Source organism: Syngnathus floridae, chromosome 3, assembly GCF_059516105.1.
Source record: "Syngnathus floridae isolate MCC-2025c chromosome 3, RoL_Sflo_1.0, whole genome shotgun sequence".
Taxonomy (NCBI): Eukaryota; Metazoa; Chordata; class Actinopteri; order Syngnathiformes; family Syngnathidae; genus Syngnathus; species Syngnathus floridae.
This window is the reverse complement of record NC_142415.1, coordinates 4,771,020-4,793,577: the sequence shown is the minus strand read 5'-3', so window position 1 is coordinate 4,793,577 and position 22,558 is coordinate 4,771,020. Positions and strand designations below refer to the sequence as shown.

Here is a 22,558-nt window from a genome sequence, read left to right as displayed (position 1 = left end):
GGGATCCCGGGTTTCGGCACCAAAATGTTAGAGATTTGCTCACTCCAACTCATTTTGCAAGAACCACACGGGAGACAAGTAAGTCCTTTTAGACACCTGCAGGTGGAGAGTCCATTCGTCGCTGTGCGTACAGCGATCTTCGAATGGAGGTCTAAACTCTCCCAACTGCAAGGACATATTTATTAAGAGAAACAGAGTGGGGGGAAGAGTAGGCTGAATAGGAAGCTCTTGTGCTCTTGTCAAAACATATCAGGGGGTGTTTTACGACCTTGTGTAGGATGGGACAGCTATCTTATTTATTACCGGTTGCATTCCAACATAATCATACGATAAGGATAATCTGAAAAACCCTAACAACTGCAGTCCGGCCCACGGCAACAACATGATTGTAAAATTTGCTGATGACACCACAGTGGTCGGGCTGATCTTGAATGGTGACGAGATAGCCTATAGGGAGGAGGTCCAGAAGCTCACGAACTGGTGCTCTGCAAATAAACTGGCTCTGAACACCAAGAAAACAAAGGAGATCATCGTGGACTTCAGAAGGAAAAAAAGAGATCCCCCTCCCCTATGCATCAATAGCGAGATTGTGGAGAGGGTCCACAACATCAGATTCCTGGGAGTCCAGATCTCTGATGACCTCTCCTGGACACGCAACACCTCAGCTGTCATCAAGAAGGCTCAGCAGCTTCTACACTTCTTAAGAGTCCTCAGGGAGAGCAGTATGGATCAGAAGCTTCTGCTCGCCTTCTACCATTCCTTCATTGAGAGCCTGCGGACGTACTGTCTCACCACCTGGTACGGGAGCTGCACTGTTGCAGATAGAGGGAGGCTACAGAGGACAATCAAAGCAGCGCAAAGCTGCCCTCTCCCCTCCCTGATGGACATATACAACACCCAGTGCGTCAGCAGAGCTCACAACATCATCAAAGACAACACACATCCTGCCTCCCAGCTGTTTGAATTGCTTCCTTCTGGGAGGCGCTCCAGAGGCATTCGAACAAGGACTACCAGACTGAAAAACAGTTTCTTCCCAAGAGCCACCACCGCTCTGAACTCTGAGAGAAAGAGCTATAATACAACACCGATACTCCTTTAAAAACTACGTGCAATAACTATTAATTATTTACTTTCTGTACAAACCTCATTCATGTTAATACATATACCAACATTGAACATACTGTAAATAAGATTTTTAACCTTCATTCTTAGACTAATAGCTATATTAGATAAATAATATAAATAAGATCTTTCACTTTTATTCTCAGACTTCCTTTTAGAAATTTTGTAATGTTTGCACTAGGAAGGGAGCAGCTCTCCGAATTTCGTTGTACAACTAAGTTGTAAAATGACAATAAAGGGCATTCTATTCTATTCTATTGTATTCTATTGTATTCTATTCTATTCTATTCTATTCTATTCTTTCTATTCTATTCTATTCATCAGCAAGGTCACTCCCTGTTAGCTTGTCATATGTGTTAGCATTTTTAGTCTGGTAGTGTCTCTTTAGGTTGAAATCCTTAAACAAGACAACAGTCTCTTTAGAAATTAGACAATCACAATTGCCTTGATTTTCAGTGAAGAATTATTGTAATTCCCATCTCTCTTGAAAGCGACGGCCCTCAAAGTCAACTTTCCTTATTTTCTTTGCAGTTGCCATGGCTGAAATGAGCGGAGAGGGGGTTGCAGCACGGATGCAGACTGATATTATTAAAGTGGTGCTGCCACCTTTTGGTAAAAGAGGAATTACAGTTTCAAGTTTCATGATTTTTTTTATTCAGTTTGACAGTGCAGGCGGGCCATAAATAATACATTACAAGACCGAAGCTGCGGGCCGTATGAAATCTGACCGGGGGCCGGATTTGGCCCGCGGGCCGGACTTTTGAAATGCCTGCCCTCGGTGCTGTTACACGCCTGCTCACCGGGTAATCAACTCAATCACCCACACCTGCCAGCTGCTCTTTAGGCGTCCTATTTAAACCCTGCGATCCCATCTCTTCCCTCTCAGTCTGTCCCTGGATGCCACTCGCTAGCTCACTGTGCTCAGTCCATCTAACTCCCGTTGCCAACTTTGTCCGTTCTCTGACCCGCCTCGCCTTGCCTGCCGCCGGTCCTGACCACCTGCCCGTTATCGACCACATTGTGCTCCCCGCCCATCCTGACTCTTCACCTGTCCCTGACCACAATTACCGCAAGCACCCTGCCGTGCTACGACCTTGCTTTTCTGCTCTCTCCACCAGGTCAGCTCCTGCCCACTGGCTTCCCAGTGTGCCGTGGAGCGCGTTCCTCCACGAAGCCGTTGGCTCCAGCCAGCTTCCATGCCGCGAGCCAGTCACCATTCTATTCCAGCCTGAGCTCCAGCACTCGAATTCCCCTTCCCTCATCCTCAATAAAGTCTGTGTCATTCTGCACTTGGCTGTCCCGTCTGATCTGTCACAGGTGCACCGAGTGCGGCGGCCATCTTAAACAGGGACATTAGGTGAATGCCAAATTCTTCCTCTGGTGACAGTTTTCATCTTTCCTTGCTTACTTTTCACTTTCACTTTTCTTCCTTTCCTTTTTCCCTGCTTCCAAGTTTAAATCCATGTCTTCTTTCCTTGTTGTCTTGATTTCTTCTTTTTACCTTCTGCACATTATTTTCAAATCATTCAAAATAAGTCGGAATTTAAGATTTATTTATTCTATACTACAATTCTACTTCCTACATTCTTTACTGTTTATTGATTCAAGCCATTCTGCCTTAACATTTCCTGTGTGTGTGGGGGGGGCATGGCCCAGTGTTAGAGTGGTCGTCTACTAAACCAGAAGTTGGGGGTTTGATCCCATTATGATTACGTTGAGGTATCTTTGAGCAAGGTATTGAACCCCAGTTGCTCCTGAATCTGAGTCATCAGTAGATTATTGAGGAAGTCAGTGTGAAATGGGTTAAGGACATTATTGGGTGGAAAAGCAAAAGTGAAAAAACATTTACCACATGTTTAGCTCATTCCAAATCATTATATATTATTCTGTCATTCAATACCATTTCACATCATTCAATATCATTTCAAATTCTCAGACCAAGTGCAATTTCTTCAGAAATTGCATTTCCTAGTTAGATACATAGTATTTGTTTTTCTGTAACAGAAAAATGTGAAAAATACCAGTACTATATAAGGTAAATAATGGGAGCAACTGTATCTAAATCACTACAAAAGAAGAGGACAGCAAAGTTCAGTTCACATAACAGCTCAGTGCTTCAAGGTTTTCTGCTGTCTGACAGTTTGTGCTTACAGGGTTGAGTGGCTTGAACATTTCATATGCAAGCCAGAGCCAGTCTGGCTAGTTTCATTTGTCATAAAGAGCACTTAGCAAGGATCAAGCAGCCGCATCAGATGGGGTATGACACTTCCAGACCCTTGAGCAAAAACACCACAAGTGCTTGTTCAGGGAAGTGGAAGAGGTGACAAAACACATCAGGTAATTTAGTGTTTGTGTGATTGTTTACCCTTTCCCGCCATAGATGTTCCTACATAACATTCATAGTCATTAAAAGTGACAGGAAATAAAGACAAGCTATACGAAACATTACGAGTTACTCCTTGATCCCTTGCCCCATTCAATTCACCAATAAACTCTGCGCACGACAAAATGTTAACTTTTTTATATGCGCCTGGATGTATGCTAGCTGGTTTCCGCTCTATACAAATACATGGTAAACTGCATGAGTAAAGAAAGGTTTTTAAATTGTTAATGTTGATTTGAGTGGGTTGTTTATGTTGTAGAAATCAGCAAAACAACCTTTTTTCGCACCATTTTTATGTGGATGAGGCTAACACCAAAGTAGCTGGTAGTACAGTTGATCGCGTGCACATTGCTAGCACATCTAATTCCGTGTTCCACACAAGTTAATACAGAAATAATGCCTTAATTCTAAATCAAATGCTACATTATCATGCAATTCACATTATATTTAAGGTTAATACCTATAAATATTGTCTTTGATGTTACAATTCCCCCTTTGCTACCTGGGTTACATCTTAAATTGACGTGGAATAAACAAAATTAAACAAAGTAATCATGTCACAAAATGTCAGCAAAGTTATTGTGTTGCAAATGGCCTTACTTTGCACTGCTGCATCCCTTTATGCACGGCATCTAGAAATATAATAATGTGCTAAGCTCTCATTGTTTTCCAGATGACCCAAACATTGTGTGCACAGTGGCTTGTCTAAATTAAAAGGATAGGATTTGCTGTGACAGCAAACACCAGAGTGTGTATTGTGCACTTTGAGAAATGACAAATACTTAATTTGCCTATTGTCTGCTGCCACATGCTGTCCCGACCCCATTCAAGTGCAATAATCACAAGAGGTTATCCGACAAATTGTGAACGACAGTCGGACTCAAATGAGACAGGAGCGGCCTCTCATGCCTGGAGGTCCAATCCTCACGACAAATATTTTCTAAGTGTCACACCTCACGATGCTGTCACAACAGCTTGTCTGATAATGGTGCTTGTCAGTCTGACTCAAATGGCGAAGAAACAGCCTCTCCAACCCAGAGATCCAGTCCTCACGGGAAATATTTTCAGTGTTGTCAGCCAGACCTCAGTGGACCTCCGCCTCTCCACTTCCACCCACTCTGACGAACTGGCACTCATGACCCGCCTTCGTAACAATAGTTTCGAGACCCTGTAATTGGAATGAGCGCAGTCCAAACCCTTGGGTAAGAACCCGTTGGAGGGTAAGTCTGGTGCTAGCAGCCGCGGTAATTCCAGCTCCAATAGCATGTCTTAAAGTTGCTGCAGTTAAAAAGCTTGTAGTTGGATCTTGGGATGTGAGCTGACAGTCCGCTGTGAGGCATGCCACCGTCTGTCCCAGCCCTTGCCTCTCGGTCCGTGCCCCGGAATGCCCTTGGCTGGGTGTCCCACCCAGGGCCCGAAGCGTTTACTTTGAAAAACTTAGTGTCAAAGTGGGCCAGCGCCGCCTTGCATACCGCAACTAGGAATGATGGAATAGGACCCCGGTTCTATTTTGTGTGTTTTCCCTCCTGAACTGGGGCCATGATAGAGAGGGACAGCCTGGAGCATTCGAGGTGAAAGTCTTGGACCAGCACAAGACAGGCCAGGGAAAAAGCATTTGCCAAGAATGTTTTCATTAATCAAGAACGGAAGTCAGAGGTTCAAAAATGATCAAATATAAAAATTAAAGGAATTGATGGAAGGGTCACCACCAGGAGTGGAGCCAGCGGCTTAATTTGACTCAACACGGGAAACCTCGCCCAGACACGGACAGGATTGACAGATTGACAGCTCTTTCTCGATTCTGTGTGTGGTGGTGCATGGCCGTGGGTGGTTGTGCATGGCCGTTCTTAGTTGGAGCAATTTGTCTGGTTAATTTCAATAACAAATGAGACTCCGGCATGCTAAATAGGTTGGCGGCCCCCGAGCGGTCGGTGGGCAACTTCTTAGAGGGACAAGTGGCGTTCTACCACGTGAGATTGAGCAATAACAGGTCTGTGATGCAGACCAGTGTGTACCAATTTCTTGTGTAACCATATGAAGCCCACTCGTGATAGAGATTGGGAATTATTTCCGACCAACAAGGAATTCCCAGTAAACACGTGTCATAAGTCGGCATTAAAGTCCCAATGATCGTCACACACACATCTGGGTGTGGTGAAATTTGTCTTCTGCATTTAACCCGTCCCCGTGTGATTTTGATCCATCCCCTGGGGGAGAGGGGAGCAGTGAGCAGCAGCGGTGCCGCGCTCTGGAAACATTTAGTGATCTAACCCCCAATTCCAACACTTAATGCTGAGTGCCAAGCAGGGAGGCAATGGGTCCCATTTTATAGTCTTCTGGTTTGACTCGGCCGGGGTTTGAACCCACAACCTTCCAGTCTCAGGGCGGACACTCTGCCACTAGGCCACTGAGCTGGTTATAAAATTGATAAACTCCCTGCCCTTTGTACAACACCGCCCGTTGCTACTACCGATTGGATGGCTTAATGAGGTCCTCGGATGAGCCCCACAGGGCCAGCCTCCATGCCAGTGGCTGCGTCAAGAAGACAATCAAACTAGAGCAGGGGTGGCCAACTCGCGGCTCGCGAACCGCAAGCGGCTCTTTGTCTGGTTTCATGCGGCTCTTATACGTTCATATCAACATTTGTGTTTATTTTTTGTTCGTATTTGCTTCGCTTGAGTTCAATATGGTATTTTGGTCAAACGCGCGTGCGCGTGAGGTGAAATCACGCAAAGGAGGAGGGACAAACCTATTCGAGGAGTGTCAATTTCGCTGTCAAAATGGCAAGGAAAAATGCACAGCTAAAACGAATATATGACGATGAACACAGGATGTTTTTAACAGAGTTAAAGTTTTTTTTAAAGTAAAAGTTTTTTTGTTGAACGCAATGGCGAGCCATTCTGCCTGATATGTTGGACGTCATGAGCGCATTTAAAAGCTTCAAATCTTCAGCGCCACTTCAGCTTGCATGCTAATATCGAAAAGGACTTTCCAAAAGGGACTGAATTTTGCAAGCGCAAGTTTGGACACTTTGAAAAGTCAGGTGGAAAAATAGGTACAGTTTTTCAAAAAATTATGAAGAGCTCAGAGATTGTCACGCTTGCATTGTTTCAACTGGCTAGGAACATTGCACGGGCTAAAAAGCCATACAAGTGGAGTTCGTTAAAAAATGCCTCAGTGACGTTATTGAAATCTTGTCTCCTGAAAACGACAAACTAAAACGAATGGTCTGTCCCGCCACACATAGTAAGTGAAAAAAACTTATTATGTTTTTGTTTGTGGAATTTGTTGAATTGAGAGTTTGTCTCTGTGAGACAATGCACACAATGTTCATTGTTGAAAATGTGGTCTTTGGTCTGTGGTCTTAGTACTGTAGGGTTCAATTTATGTCATTATCATGTTGGTGCATGACATAATAATGTCACACAATAAATTTGGCTGAGCAGAAGTGTTTGTGTGTGTGTGTGTGTGTGTGTGTGTGTGTGTGTGTGTGTGTGTGTGTGTGTGTGTGTGTGTGTGTGTGTGTGTGTGCGTGTGTGCGTGTGTGTGTGTGTGTCTGTGTGTGTGTGTTGGGTGTGTTTGTGTGGGTGTGTATTTTGGCTACAATTCCTTAAACAGGACAAATACACACGTACGCACACAGACACAAACTAAAATGGCATCACAACACTATTTTCTCTGACAGAGCCAATCCAACACTAATCACTGCCCCGCCCCCCTTACTTTGTGGTTAATGGATTTTTATCACGGTGACAGTATTGTAGCTGCTTTTGATGAGTCCCAAGATTACTCTCCAATTCCTTTTGAAATCCTTTAATCTGTATGAGTCGTATTCAAGCAGCCTGAGGCCTTAGCCCTCTGGGATCACATTGTTATATTACCTCCAAGTCAAACCACATTTTCAAATTCAAAACAGAGGGCCAAAATGTTGACGTATTAAAGTTCTGACATAATTAGAGTCAGCGCAACAACTGCTGCGAGGTCAATATTTTTTTTTTGTAGAAATTCATTATTATTTGATCAATGAATAGTTTTTTTTCAGGGCCTAAACAATTTCTACATTTTGTAGAAATGTTTCCTATTATTTATTATTATTCTTTGATCAATGAATATATTTTTCAGGGCCGAAACATGCATGAACACTGACCAAATTCTGCACACACTAAGAAAAATTTTGATATTTGAAAATCATTAATTATGAATACAAAATGTTTTGATAGCACCACCTATAATGGAAAAACAAAAACCTAACTGTACGTTTGACCAAGAGAGAAAAAAAAAAGGCACAACCGACCAAAAAGGCAAAGGCTAAACCTCACACTTATTTTCGCCTACCCTTTATACGTGATCAACCCATTCAGAACAATTAACTCAACCACCACACAATAGCAAAATAAAAGTAACACAAAGAAACACGTAGACATAAATTTTCTTTCTCGTACTTTTCAATAAACGTTTGAACTCCAACATTGTTTGACAATTTTTCAATTCATTATCAAGATTATTCCATACTTTCATACTGCTTACATAAATACATGGATCTTTTATTTTTGAGTTAGATTTTATTTTCTCAAAATTTTGCTTCCCTCAAAACTTGTATCAAGATTCCCTTTTCTTAATCATATTTTCTATATTACTGGGCAACTGATGATAATACAATTCATACCTCAGTGCTATTATATACATCAATACTACCCCACATTACACCGCTCTTAATAAATAATCCATTTGATGGTTCTCTCTACCGTACACACGTAGACATCAATTTTCTTTCTCGTACTTTTCAATAAACGTTTGAACTCCAACATTGTTTGGCAATTTTTCAATTCATTATCAAGATTATTCCATACTTTCATACTGCTTACACAAATACATGGATCTTTTATTTTTGAGTTAGATTTTATTTTCTCAAAATTTTGCTTCCCTCAAAACTTGTATCAAGATTCTCTTTTCTTAATCATATTTTCTATATTACTAGGCAACTGATGGTAATACAATTCATACCTCAGTGCTATTATATAAATCAATATTACCCCACATTACACCGCTCTCAATAAATAATCCATTTGATGGTTCTCTATACCGTATTTTTCGGACTATAAGTCGCGTTTTTATTCATAGTTTGGGTGGGGGGCGACTTATACTCAGGAGCGACTTATATGTGTCATTATTCACAAATTTTTACTTGATCATCAACAAATTACTGACTTACTAGTATAGGTGATCACTTCACTTGTTATTTTCACTTTAAACCCCATGAGGGCGCACTATGGCTGTGGAATAATTGGAGCCTCAATGAATGAGTTCCATTCACTGACTTCTGAAGGCAGGAGATTTTATGATTTGGAATGACACAGATGGTTTGATAAACTTGTTATTTATGTTATAGTTATTTGATATATAGTTTATTTAGAGTAGCAAAGTCTATGTTGTTAGACTTAGTTTCCGATTGTCTAACAAGGCCGTGGGGGGAGGGGGGAAGCGATCCAGGGCGCTTGCTTATAGCACTGTGTTGGCTCATATTTTGAGCTCTTGTTTTGTGAAATAAAGAGCCGGTTACCAAGGATGAACAATTCGATTGATGGATTTAATGATTTGGAGTGACACAGATGGTTTGATAAAATTGTTGTTTATATTATAGTTATTTGATATATAGTTTATATATCGTTATATGGGCCTGTGGAATAGTTTGAACTACAACTGACGATGAGTCCGACGTCAGCGGCGCACCGCACACGCGGCGTTGTTTACAGAAAGGACGAAGAATTCGATCGATGGATTCAATGATTTGGAGTGACACAGATGGTTTGATTTATGTATTATTCATGTTATAGTTATTTGAAAAACTGTTAATTTTATGTCAGGCCCGTTCTCAGCTCCTCGTTTGTGTTTATGTCACATCAGCATACCGTATCGCTTAGCCTGTTTTTGCTGGTTCATGTCTGTACTTGGTGTTGAATTTTGTCAAATAAATTTCCCCCTAAATGCGACTTAAACTCCGATGCGATATATATGTTTTCCCCCCTTTATTGTACATTTTATGGCTGATGCGTCTTGTACTCCAGAGCGACTTTTAGTCCGAAAAATACGGTAATTAGAATGTTTTATATTGCTTACAGCTCACGTCATTAAAATGAAAAATGTTTTTTTATGAGTGGGATATGTATTTTCTCATATTTCTAAACCATATGTTATACAGGGTACAACAAATGAATAATACAAAATGGACAATGCATGTTGGATCAAGAAATCATTCTTTTGTCTTGGATCGGAATGGAGCAGGGTGACCAAATGCAGCTTCGACCAGGGTTTATTTAGGGAAAAGGGAAATGGAATGGAGCATGAAGGGAAAACAGACAGGAACTGGCAAACTAATTTACAAGCATCACAAAACACCAGCAGGACTGATTGACCGACAGGGATGGCAAACAGAAAACAACCGAGGCAAAAACAGAAAGGCAGGAACGACGAGAGACAAGAAATAATCCGACAAGGACTTAAATACGCGATGGGGAACGAGAGGCAGGTGAGGATGATCACACTGATCATGGGCACACAGGAGGGGAGGGGGGAGCACACAGACACACGGACAGAATTTATGACAATATGGACACCATCAGGGACAAGTCGTGACAGTACCCCCCCACCCACAAGGGACGGCTCCCGACGTCCCAAAAACCCAAACCCCCACAGGGAGTGCGGGGGGCCTAGGGGAAGCGCACCAGCCAAATGACCCCCACTGGTTGTGACAAAGTCCTAACCACGCTCGGCGGCACATGGAGAGTCCGAACCGTCCTCAACGGCAACTGGGGAAACAGACCTACAATCAGCGGAAACTCGGGGACAGAATTGCACTCGGCGGAAACTCGGGGACAGACCCGCACTCGGCGGAAACTCGGGGACAGACCCGCACTCGGCTGAAACTCGGGGACAGAACCGCAATTGGCGGAAACTCGCGGACAGAACCGAAATCGGTTGCAACTCGGGGACAGAACCACAATCGGCGGAAACTTGGGGACAGAACCCCAATCGTCGGAAACTCGGGGACAGAACCACAATTGGCGAAAACTCGGGGACAGAACCACAATCGGCGGAAACTCAGGGACAGAACCGCAATCGGCGGAAACTCGGGGAAAGAGAACCGCACTCTGCGGCAAACAGAATCAGAACCACGCTCGGCGGCAACTAAGAGGTGGAAGCCGCGTGCAGCGGCAAGAGTCACAGCCGCACACACAGCGGCATATGGGAAGCCAGAGCTGCATGCAGCAGGAGGGGTCAGAGGCGTGTATCAGCAGTGGGAGCAGGATCTCTGATGATCGCGGGTCCGGCATTGTTGGCACGAGGCCCGGCAATTCCGCGGGTCCGGTGATGCTGGGGTGGGGCTCGATGGCGGCCGTGAGTCTGACGGCGCTGAGACGAGCTCTGACGGCAGCCACGGGTCCGGTGCCGCTGGGACAAGGACAAGACACCAACAGGACTGACTGACCGACAGGGATGGCAAACAGAAAACAACTGAGGCAAAAACAGAAAGACAGGAACAACGAGAGACAAGAAATAATCCGACAAAATTGTGACACGCAGACAGGATTTAAATACGCGACAGGTAACGAGAGGCAGGTGAGGATGATCACACTGATAGGCACACAGGAGGGGAGGGGCGAGCACACAGACACACGGACAGAAACTATGACAATATGGACACGATCGGGGACGAGTAGTGACATTATGTATTATAGCACTTGAGTTAGCTATTTTAGATTTCACCAAATTTGTCGACTATTGTATTTTCCAATTGAATTTGTGGTCCAAAATAATACCTGATATTAAATGATATAAAAAACAATAATAATAATTATTATTATTAGTTTTTTTTAATTATAATTATTATTATTATTATTATAAATTACATTTATATTGCACTTTACATTGCATAGAATCTCAAAGTGCTGCAGAAATGCTTTTTTTTTAAATAAATGTCTTAAGACCGTTTTTAAAAGTGTCAACCAAGTGCGGTGCTCTCAGGTGGACTGGGAGGGCATTCCACAGTTTGGGGGAGACAGAGCAGAAAGTCCGGCCTTACATGTTTTGGAGGTTTTGAAGCGGTAGGTGTTTTATGAGCGGAGACTCCGTATGGAAGACTGGAGAGTGACTAGTTCCTCAAGGTAAGTTGCCGTGGACGCATTGATGAGTTAACAGAGAGATTTTATATTCAGTCCGAAAGGAAATGGGAAGCCAGTGTAGTTGTTAATTGATAATAATAATAATACATTTTATTTATAAGGCGCCTTTCAAGGCACTCAAGGTCACCGTACAGACATAAAATAGCATAAAAATGACTGGAGAGCAGCGGCAGCAAGTCGCGCCAGCGTTCACTCACATCCGGCAAACACAATTACAACATATTATCGGGTTAAAAAACGTCACCTACTTATACAATATGTACAAAAAAAGCTGTTATTTTAGCTCAGGCGCCGCACGGCAAGTTGGCGTGGGCCATGCGCGTGCCACTGCTGAGGAAGTTGAGCATGGTCTGCAGCAGCTCGGGCAGGTCATTCTTCCAGGCCCAGTCGCGTTTGGCGTTGGAGTCCTCAAAGTCCATTTGCCAGGAGTTGGCGATGGCCTGCCAGACGGGGTCCACGTTGTATGAGACCTCCAGCTCGGGCACGTGCTTGCACAGCTCCCAAACCAGCTCTTCAGGCGAGAAGCTCATGGCGTTGATGTTGTACGTGCGCATGCTGAGCGTGTCGGCCGGTGCCTCCAGCACCTCCAGGGTGGCGTGGAAGCAGTCGTCGATGTACAAGATGGGTCTGATATGGTCGTATTTGCACACTTTCATCAGGATCCTTGCGAAGCTGTTTTTGATATATTAGAAGTTTTGAAGGCCCTTGCTAGAGATCCCGATGAGAAATGTGTTGCAGTAGTCGAGCCTGGAGGAGACAAAGGCGTGGACGAGTTTTTCCGCATCCTGCAGTGACAGGGTGGGGCGGAGATTGGCTATGTTTTTGAGGTAAAAGAATGATGTTTTGCAGATGTGTTTGATGTGGGCCTCGTAATCGAGGCGGGGGTCCATTCGCACATCGAGGTAGGTGACGACGGATGACAGCGGGATGTCCTGACTAGAGAAAGTGATTAGGGATGATTTGACCTGGTGTGGATTGCCGATGAAGATGGCTTCTGTTTTGCAGATGTTTAATTGCAGGAAGTTTCTTCTTATCCACGCTTTTATTTCATCCAGGCAGATGGTGAGTGCAGTAGAGGTTGAATGAGGTGTTTGGTCCAGTTTTATGCAGCGCTGTGTGTCATCATCATGGCAATGGTAGGAAAAACCATGCTTGCTGATGGCACGGCCAAGGGGTAACAGGGTGAAGAGGGTGAGACCGAGTACAGATCCTTGGTGGACACCCCAGGTGATAGGCTGGGTCCGGGACTTTGCACCTCCCAAGGATACGCATTCGGTTTGTTCAGAGAGATAGGATATGAACCAGTCCAGAGCAGTGTTCCCTCTAAGCAGCGCAGCTGCGCAATTGTGCACTTAGCTGGATTCTCGGGGACCAATTCAAGATGAGGAAACTTCAGCTCAACCTCCTTGAAGACACTGCCAGGACAATCGAGGCCACCTCCGACATCCATTTTTTCATTGATTTTCATATTATGTATTACTTGTGCCATCTCTGCATCCATTACAACCTGGTGATCCTGAAAGGGGGATCCTTCCATCTGTGGTCCCTTCTCAAGGTTTCTCATTTTCCCCTGGTAGGTTTTTTTTGAGTTTTTCCTTGCCCTTTTGGGAGCTTAAGATCAGGGGATGCTTTGAGAATAATTGTCAATTTTTGTCTATGTGAAGCCCTTTGAGACTTTTTGTGATTCAGGGCTATACAAATAAATTTGACTTGACTTGACGACCGACACGAAGCTCTTGAGAAGCCTGTTTATGTCAGACGATACAACGCTATCTAAGGCGGTGGACATAGACTTCCAGCTCGAGTCGGCTGCCATGCTTGTGTCCCGGCTAGCAGCTCCGGACCAGAGCCCCTCCCACCCCACCCCACTCCGCTAGCTCAGACGATGGCTTTAATGGCCCCACTCTCCGAGTCTACCTCCGATGAACTCGAGGTTAACGTCGCAGGGCGACAGGGCACCACACCAAGTCAGCACGGTGGGAATTGCAGCTCTTTGTCACACTCCACGCGCGCGCCTGCCTGTCCGGCCATGGAACGGAGGTGCCAGCGATGTGGTAGGTTAGGGTGGTAGTTAGCACTTCTCCAGAGTGTGCCTCCCTGCGCCCACTCCTGCCAGCCCCAGGTCTTACTCATCCACTGCCTCTAACCACACCACCATCCACTCTGTGGATTCCAGTGCAAAGCCGTTTAAGTGGTGCACAATGGAGCTGGATGGTGTGTGTCTGCCACTGCTGCTTGACATTGCGGCCTCCAAGTCTCTTTTGAACATGTCCACAGTCTGTCGGCTCTTTCTCTGACTGATGATTGGGCCAAGTGCAGAGGACCTGTATGGCTATGGGCAGGTTAAGATTGGCATGGTTGCTACTGCCACCTTTGCATTGCGCTATGACTCCAGGACTCTCCCTGCATTCACCTTTCGGGTGTCTCGCCGTGGGACCAACCTCCTTGGGTTTGACCTGTTTTGTGCCCTCGGCTTTTCCATCACAGACAACTTGGGCACCACCATACTGATGGTGGCCACGCCCTGGTTGAAACGCTGGCCTTTGACCTACAGCCGCTGATGGATTGACTGTGATGTGACTCCAGTCATCCAGCCTCTACGCTGCCTGCCCCTCGCCCTGCGCGACGGGGTCACGGCCAAGTTGCAAAAACACCTTGACACAGGCATCATTGAGCGGGTGGACGCATCACCATGGATCTCCCACCTGGTGGTGGCGCAGAAGAAGACGGGTGGCCCATGCCCCTGCATCGATCTCAGGCAGGTGAACAAGGCGGTGATTCCGGATAAGTACACGCTGCCCACAACAGAGCAACTCTGAGTCAAGTTTCACGGCTCAGCTGTCTTCTCTAAGCTTGATATCTGCCAGGACTACCAGCAAGTTCCCCTGCACCCAAAGAGCCGCAACCCCACCTCTTTTGTCACTCACATGGGGGTCTTCAGGTACACACCTTTCGGACTTAGCTCTGCCCCTAGCTGTTTTCAGAAGATCATGGCCACTATCTTCGCTGGCATCCCTGGCGTGGTCGTGCACCTGGATAACATAGTGGATCATGGAGCGTCGTCAGCCCTACACGACGACCGCCTCTCCAAGGGCTGGAGGTTCTCTCCCGCTATGACCTCACGATGAACGCTAAGAAATGCACCTTTTCTGCATCCCCCATCGAATTTGTGGGCTTCCGTCTGACCGCCAACGGTCCCAGTTCGCTGCACTGTATGGATAGTGCTGGACACTGAATTTTCCCCTGGGATCAATAAAGTATCTCTGTTTTTCCTTCTCGCCCCCCCCCCCCCCCTCTCCCTCTAGTGGAGATGGGGCGCTGCTGACCTAAAATCAAGCTATTGAGAGTCAGTGGAGCGAATAGAGCTCAATTCTACTGACAAGCCTCCTATAGAGGAAGAGTCTGAGGTGGGCTTTTATGTCTGGGGTTATGTTATCTCTCTCTCTTTCTCTCTCTCTCTCTCTCTCTCTCTCTCTCTCTCTCTCTCTCTCTCTCTCTCTCTCTCTCTCTCCTTCATTTAACAGTTATGAAACGTGACAACAATAGGTCTTGTTCGTTCACCTTGAGTGCAGTCCAAAACGGGGGTAGTTGGGTATCTTCGTTCATGAGGTCACGCAGGAACAAGGTGAAAAAAGTAGTTCTTGATGGAGGTCATGTAGGAACAAGGTGAAAAAAGTAGTAGGTTGTGTGCTCTCGATCAATCCTGGGAGCCCGATAATGCAAATATTGTTGCGGCAGCTACACGATTCAAACTCCAAGGCTTTAACTTAACGTAGCATTTCTAGTGGTCCATAGGTAGCCTCTAAAGCAGGGGTGGGCAATTAATTTTTACAATGGGCCACATGAAAAACCTGAGTTGTGTCAGAGGGCCACACCTACGATAACTTCAACCTGCTCAATTTTCTTCCATTGTAAAATGCACTAAATTATTTATTTTAAATAGTTGGTACTGGTAATTAGAAGAATACAATTATTCTGTTTATATTTATATTACGCTATGTGAAATTGTGGTGTAAAGGTCAAATAAAAAAACAATTATTAATCAGTATAATTTATTCCTAACTTCTTTAACTTTTCCTCAAATGACAAAGCCGCTCCATCTCTGGGTGTGAAGTTTGATAAAAAGTCCTTGTTGGGCTTGCAGTTTTGCTAGCAATGCATCAGCCTCTGATGCGCCCTGTTTATCAGACAGATGTATCTTTTCTCATGCTTGGTCGTGTAGTGGCGACTCAAATTATATTCTTTAAACACAGCGACCTGTGTACCATAAATCAAGCACATGGCTTTACCTTTCATTTCTGTAAAGAAATACTTGGCAGTCCATGTCTTGTTGAAAACATGGCGCTCCTTGTCAACTTTTCTTTTCTGAGGGTCAGCACACGTTTCTCGGGCAGCATTACACGTACGCTACACGGAAGTGCGACGCCTTTCAAAATAAAAGCGAAACAGTTGTATTGTACGCGCGACACAATTTATTTTTTATTTTTTTAATTATGATTGGCCACATGCGGGCCGGACAGGGACGCTCAAAGGGCCGGATGTGGCCCGCGGGCCGTAATTTGCCTAGGTTTGCTCTAAAGCATCCAAATGGTCACTCACAGAGTTTGCCGAAGAGAGAAAGAAAAGAGAGTTAGTGTTGTGTTGTTTAACTTTTAACCTCTAAAATGAGATGACTTGTCTTAAAAAGTATGTTATGTGGAAGATAGCGCTCATTGCAGCCTTGCTGTCATGTCATTTTTGATTGCAACACTAACAAGTCATGATCCTTGTGCCTGACCTTTATTAAATAATGCATACATATTATTTTGTAATGCAATAAATTCTCTTTTGCAGCGTTGGTAGAACACTAATGCTGCCTGACGATCATTCCCTCCAGCCTTGCCTGTGGCCTCCAGGAAGAGTCAGTATTCCTTGTGATTGACAAGGACAAAACGATATGCATTCCTAGTTCTGTTTTTCTTTTTTTTTTTTTTTTTTGTCAACTGGAGCCTTGGGATTCAATTGTGAAGGATGAAACTGTGACTTTGACAACAAGAAACAAAGGACTTGAGGATGGCACGTGTGATTAAAAATTCTAGGTTGGTCCTCAAGAACTGGAATGGGCAGAAGACAAAAGTTGAATTGTTTGAATTGGTCACATAATGTTCAGAATAAAAATATTAATACTTTAAGTTGAATGTTTGAATGAAACTAAGACTGTTGAGCATGGTAAGGAATAAATAAATATGTGCCAATGCATTATTTTTGAGGGGGATGAAAAATTGGTAATTTTCGGTATGCACAAAATGGTACCTACGGTGAATTAAATAGTTAAGTTAAAATTAAAGTCCCAATCATCGTCACACACACATCTGGGTGTGTTGAAATTTGTCCTCTGCATTTAACCCATCCCCGTGTGATTTTGATCCATCCCATGGGGGAGAGGAGAGCAGTGAGCAGCAGCGGTCCCGCGCTTGGGAATCATTTGCTGATCTAACGCCCCCATTCCAACCCTTGATGCTGAGTGCCAAGCAGGGAGGCAATGGGTCCCATTTTCATAGTCTTTGGTATGACCCGGCCGGGGATTGAACCCACAACCTTCCAGTCTCAGGGTGGACACTCTACTACTAGGCCACTGAGGATGAATGTTCTGACTTTCACTTAAATATAGTGTATAACCTTTAAATTAGAGTTGGTGTAAAATGAGCAATTATGAGAAAATTGTAAGTTTTTGAATCAGAAAAATGGAAGCCGTAAATTTTTTTAATACATCGAAGTTTGAATAAGTGTAACCTATTTAATATAAAAAAGATTGACAATGTCAATGTGTCCCAAAGTACTGGGTAGAAACAATAGTGTAGTAACACTCGCAAATGCAATGTCTGAGAAATTGTTTGTAAAGGCTGAGGGGCTGATTTGAAATTATTTTGAATGATATGGACTGATAATGAATGAGCGTTTAAGACAATGGCAATGTTTACATTGACAACACTTCTTCAATCCGATCAGAGTTTCGATTAAAGTTGTGGTCAGATGCACAGTTTTTATGAACAGATCACACTTTCCAATGAGAGAAATAAGTTTGACATGCACGGATTTACCAAAGATGCCGAAAACAGTGTCAACAAAACATCTCTCGATCAATTTCTACTTTAAATGTTAGTCTTGTTGCATAAACTAGCCCTCTTATTCTGAATAAAATCTTGATCGGAAAAGCCTTGATGCAATCAGAATATTCCGAATGGGTTAAACAGATGAAGCATTGTTACGTATACCCATCTGGTTTTTAATCTGAATCCCGTATTTTCAGGACTACAAAACCGTCCGGAATAGAAGTCGCACTCGTCTTAGAATGTATAATCAAGAAAAAAAACCTATAACATTTTGCACTGGAGTACAAGTCGCATTTTTGGGAGAATTTTATTTGACAAAATACAACACCAAGAACAGAATAGGCAACAACAGGCTAAACGATACGGTATGCTAATGTTACATAACCACAAACAAGGAACCGAGAAGGTCCCTGACGTAACATATTAACAGTTATTCAAATAACTATAATAAATAAGTTTATCAAACCATCTGTGTCACTTCAAATCATTAAATCCATCGAAATCTTCATCCTCTGTCCTCGTCCACACTCCTCGCCGCTGCTGGAGTGTGATCCCTTGATAGTTGGAACACCCTCCGTTCCCCCTTCTTAAAAGGGGGGACCACCACCCCTGTCTACCAATACAGAGGCACTGACCCAGCCAATACAACCCCACAACAATTCAGTTCAAGCTGCCAAGGGAGTAGGATGCTTTTGTTCTACTCTCAAGGTAAAAGCTGCAAACTGAGAGATAATGGCATACAGACACAGAGACATTCAAAATAAAAATTACTAAACATGAAATAGCATTTCTCATACAACGGAAGAGCAAAATAAAGAAAATTCTGGAGTGATGGCGCCAAAAAAGGCATCAGCTGATACTAAGAAATCAGAAATCAGCTGAGAACTCTGGGAACAAATGTGCAGAGAACTCTGGACATGCTTAAAAAAACTGGCAGGGTGATTAAACCCATTTAGAAGAGTATTGTGGAAATGGAGACTCGATTTATTGGATTAGAAACCAAGATGGAAGAAACGATTTCTCAAAGCTGAGAATGCCAAGAAAGACCAGCTGATAAAAACAGTCAACAGTGTAGAAGATATAGACCAACAATATAAGATTAATGATCATCTCTAGGCTCAAGATCTCACCTAGACATCAAAGTGGAACCGATGGTGGAGACGAGGTAGGAAATCGATACGTGGAACAGCAAGTGGTGGATTTCCTTATAACAAAAAAACCTAGTGCTGGACAAGGCAAATGTGTATTCCTGCTGACTCATTTACAAAAGAGGGGCAACTTACAAACTATGCAAATTGAGGTGTGTAATTCTATTAAATCACAACAAAAACATTGAGAAACAAATTGTAAGAAGAAACGGACTTGGTTGTGAGATATGAGAAAATTCAATTGGAAATTAAAAATCATCCCGCAACAAATGATCCAAATGAGGACATTAACCCAGACTGTCACTAGTACGGAAATAGATTAGACAAATGTGGATACTACTTGGGAGATCAATTCAACAACTGCATTGATATGAAAGAAAAGTGTTCATAACTCACTTCAACATCTGAAGTTCAAATTCCAACTTTGGAAATATAGGACTATCCTCAGACATTGGACAAACCTTTCATCGTCATTGCAATATTGAAAATGTGGATAAAAGAAAATACAGTCAACGAATCTCCATCTCGAGGAATCTAAACAAGTCCACAGTGGCAGAGGCAACAAAACAGGTGATGGAGTCGCAATCTAGATTGAAAACAATAGTTTTCGAAACACTGCAGAGTATGTCAATGGTGATTGAAAATGTCTGTGCACTATCTGTGACTATGAAAACAAAAATACTCACGTTACAAGATATTATTGTATGCATTTCTTTGGTAAGCATGTATGGAGTATCTGGATTTGACAAACCTGCTGGTCCATTTAATCTTGTCAGACTAGGTAGCCTTGGGCTCAGAGGACTGTTGATATTTGAGCACCTGCAGATGAGCACAACATTGAGAAGCCACAAGCTAGCGGTGGCCGGTGTTAAATATTTTAATAGATCAAACACAGACATCTGCAAATCCATCCATCCATCCATCAATCAATCCATCCATCTTCTGTACCGCTTTGTCCCCACGGGGGTCGCGGATGTGCTGGAGCCTATCCCAGCCGTCATTGGGCAGTAGGCAGGGGACACCCTGAACCGGCCAATCGCAGGGCAAACAACCATCCGCACTCACACTCACACCTAGGGGCAATTTGGAGTGCTCAATCGGCTTAACAAGGATGTTTTTAGGATGCGGAGGGAAACCGGAGTGCTCGGAGAAAACCCACGCGGGCACGGGGAGAACATGAAAACTCCACACAGGAAGGGCCGGAGGTGGAATCGAACCTGCACCTTCCTAACTGTGAGGCGGACGTGCTAACCAGTGCGGCACTGAGCCACCATCTGCAAATCTAAAGACTTTCGAAAACATTGAAGATCGTATTGATACAAAATATAATGCGTCTTATGAGACGCATTCCATATGAAATTTACTGTGACTTGTTCTTTGAAATATTTTGTATTATGTCTACAGTACAGGCTAGTGACTGTGATGCTGAAATACATAAACGATGCTGTGAATTGTTGAATCGTTTGAGTTTGTAACACAAATGAGGAGAGTAGCAGTCTTGTGGGCACACCGGGGGCAGGTCTCCTGGCGGCAGGAACAGGCGCTTCAGCTGTATAATATGGAATGGAGCTCCTAAGTCGGACCTTCAGTGCAATCGACCGGACCATCTCCACTTGATGTCCAGGAATGAGGGACCCCACAGTACCTCTCTCACAGGGTACACAAATGAACGTCTGGAACAAGTGGCACGTCATGTGCGTCAACATGTTGCACATAGAAGATGAGGAAGATGTGTATATCTCTGTCATGAGATGTCTGAACTCAATAATAAAATGGTAGAGCTACAGGAGGTCACCATGGGAGATGACTAGGTATGATCAATCGGTGCAGGTGCCGCCTGGTGCTGGGGACAGTGCCCGGGGTGCAGGCGAGAATGTGACTCCAACTATCTCAAAATTGATTCAATTTTTACTTTTGTATTCAATTAAAAGGGGAAAATTCAGTGTCCAGCAGTATCCACACAAGAGCGAGGATAACAGATATGCAGTAGATCACAAAGAAATAGAATAATGACATGAATAACATAGTGACAATGAACGTATATCTCCTCGATTTACATACTATGAGATCACATGAAGAAAGTAGATCGCTTAATAAAATAAAATCATGAAATGACTGACATAAACCTTGACAACATCTTTCTCCTTGTTGTACTTACTATAAGATCACAAAAATCACATAATGAAATCAAACAACGACATGACTGGCATAAAGTAGATCACATAAAGAAACTTAATCACATGACTGACAAACAGTGACAATGACTTAACTTGCTTGGCTTAGCTCTTGACCCACACAATAGAAATGTGAAGTAGAAAAAAAGAACAGGATGGGAGGGCACCTTTGAAGACTACAAAAATGGTGTTTTGTGCATAGGCACAAAGAACAGTCAGGACCCGTCCCCCCACCCCAAGGCGGACGAAGGCTCCTGAAGGAATGGGGTCAAAATACAAAAAGTCCTGCCGAGCTACAAAAACAGATATGCTCAAACCTCATTGAATAAAGTACATAAGCAGACAAGTATATTCACATATTAAATCAATAAAATAAAGATTTTAAGCATATAAGTATACTTACACACCAAATCAATAAAGACATAGTATCTAGACATTTTTATATCTGATAATGACATTTTTATAACTTCATGATCTGATATGTATTTTCGTGCTCTTTGAAATAACAAACGTTTGTTGATATATAGCCTGAATAGCATAACGACCCTTAAGGAACTATTTAATGCATGCTTGATGTTTTGACTGTGGATCAGCAGACATTGCCACACTGGCAAAGTATGAGGCCATTCTCCACCACCCACAGTCTATGGAGGCCATTAACACTCGATATGCTGAATTCAAGTACATAATGAAGCAAAAACTTAAACAGGGGTCAATCAGCACATTCTCAGATATGGTGGCTCCAGCACTTAGATGTGAGGAGCTAAAGGAGATCTCACAGCTTGTGGATATTTGTGCTACATTTCAAGCTTCCAGTGCAGGTTGTGAAAAAGGATTTAGTTTAATGAATCATATCAAGACAGCATCCAGAAATCGTCTTGAAGTGGAACATTTGGACCAACAGATGCGCATAAAGTCAAAGCAAGAAGCAGACGAAGCCATCAACCTGGACAAAGTGTACAGCCATTGGAGAAGTGAGAAGGACAGAAGTGAAAAATAAGGTAAAAATTAAAGTCAAATTTGTGCATATTAAATTCTAGTGACTTATTTAGATTTTTTAAAAGAAAATTAAAAATGTAATTAGATATTTTACAGACAGAGTTCCAGGAATTTACACTGTATTACAAGCACATGTCGTTGAGCAAAATGTGAATGTTTTAATGTGAACAAAATGTTATGTCTGAAAGGTGTATATGCTTCATTTCTTCCAGAACGGGACCCTCTACCAGGCCACAACTGGACCACACCCAGGCCAAAGCAGGACTCTTCCCATGGCCAAAGCAGGACTCTCACATAACACACATAACATATACCATACATACATAAGATTTTTGTCCCCATTTTCTATTCAAACTATGTTGTTCAGGTTATGCTGTAGTAGCATCTCGTTTATTAAGAAGTGTCTCCATGTTTTGTTTGTCTCATATGCGTAAGAGGACATGCATTTCTTCTGCTGATG

At 43.4% G+C, this 22,558-nt stretch overlaps 1 pseudogene; it reads right to left on the bottom strand.

Annotated features, from left to right (window-relative positions):
• Window positions 1-11,969: 11,969 nt before the first annotated feature.
• On the bottom strand, window positions 11,970-12,341 carry LOC148400126 (L-threonine 3-dehydrogenase, mitochondrial pseudogene; annotated as a pseudogene).
• Window positions 12,342-22,558: the final 10,217 nt, after the last annotated feature.